This window comes from Helianthus annuus, chromosome 9 (genome assembly GCF_002127325.2).
Source record: "Helianthus annuus cultivar XRQ/B chromosome 9, HanXRQr2.0-SUNRISE, whole genome shotgun sequence".
NCBI lineage: Eukaryota > Viridiplantae > Streptophyta > Magnoliopsida > Asterales > Asteraceae > Helianthus > Helianthus annuus.
In genome coordinates, this window is record NC_035441.2 from 84,276,812 (window position 1) to 84,278,673 (window position 1,862).

Consider the following 1,862-nt stretch of genomic DNA (forward strand, 5'->3'; position numbering starts at 1 on the left):
TTTGAAGAAACCATTCAAAGAGGGGGATCTTTAGCTCTTATCTCTAACTCACAAAGATAAACAACTTCCAATGATCCACAACCATCAAACAACCAGGCCTTTGAAACTTCTGATTCATCATCAGATTTTTCAGCCTTTGCTGATGCAATAGCACTGCTCACCGAAACATTTGAGCAAAGGTTGAGGGGAGGAGGCCAAAGGTACCAGAGGAGTGATAGAAGGAGGATGGATGATAGATCTAAAGAAGATGTTAGATCTAAGGATAAAGGAAATGCGGAGGTGGTGTGTTACAAGTGCAAGCAAAAAGGTCATTATGCATCTAAGTGTAAGACCAAGAAGCTGAAAGATGTTGCTTACTATGAAAAGAAGCTTGAGGAAGCTAAGAAGCAACAACAGGAAGTCAGCTTAATTGCTGGAACAGATACATGGCTATCTGATGATTCTTCTGATGAAGAAGAAGAAGAAATGGCCAACTTCTGTCTCATGGCACTTTCTGATGACATACCAGAGACTTCAGGACAACAGGTAAGTTTAGACAATCTTGATCTTGAACACAAGCTAAATGAGCTCATGTCAGATTTTTTAAAATTGCAAGTTAAACATCAATCAGATGGTAAAAAATATGATGAGTTGCAGAGGACCTTGAATAAAATCATTCTTGAAAACCAATTACTGATAGAACAAAGTTTAGATCAAAGAGCTAAAATTGAGTTCTATGAAAATGAAAGAAGAGATCTTTACAAGAAAATCAATGATAAAGAAATTAATGTAAGAGGTTTTCAAGAAGAAAAAGAATTCATAAATTTCATAGAGTCCACTCCAAAGAACAAAGGAGAAGGGTTGGGTTATGTAAGAACAAACAATAACAAACCTACTGTCTTTGTAAAAGTTAGTCAACAGACTTCTGATAAATACTTATCAGAATCTGATTCTAAAACTTGCAAATCAACATGTTCTGAATACTCCTTTGATAAGCCAAATTTTGAAACAAAAAGAAGTGAATGCAGTCAAGAGTTTGTAAAAACTCCAGAAGCAGTTCACTCATCTTTTCAAAACTATCCCTTCATTCCATCACAAGAAGGAAAATCAGAAATTTCTGATGATTCCTGTATGTGTGTTGAAATACTGAAGCTTGTTCTACACCATCTCCAAAAGAAAAACAAAAATTTTGTTAATGGCTCAGCATTTAACAGAAATTCTGATGAAAGGTCATCTAGAAGAAATAATAGAACCAGAATATCATCAGAAAGTGTACCCAAGCATGCCTGGGTACCTAAAACCCTCTAATCATTTCATTTCAGGACCATCATGTGCAGCAGATCTGGTACTGCGACTCAGGAAGCTCCAAGCACATGACTGGAGATAGGAGCTTAATCAGCAACTTTGTCTCAAAGCTGGGTAAAATGGTGAACTTTTGAAACGGAGTGAAACGAAGGATAATGGGATACGGATGTATCAGGTATGGATGTTTGACCATTGAAAGAGTAGCTTATGTTGAAGGCTTAAAGTATAATTTGCTGAGCTATGGTCAATTCTGTGACAAAGGTTTTCAGGTAACATTTTTACCAGAAAAATGCTTGCTAATAGGAATGGATGATAATAAAATATATTTGAGTGGGAAAAGGATAAGACAATCAATCTATTACTTTGACTTCAAAGAAGAAAATGAACATCCTAAACTATGTTTATTTTCAAAAATCAACAAAGGAAGTAGTTGCTTGTGGCATAAAAGATTGGCTTACTAAATTTCAAAAACCTAAACAAATTAGCAAGTAAAGGTTTGGTAAAAGGGTTACCTTTCATATCCTCCAAAAAGGATAAAATTTGTGATGCTTTTGATATGAAAAAGTCAAAAAGAAGCT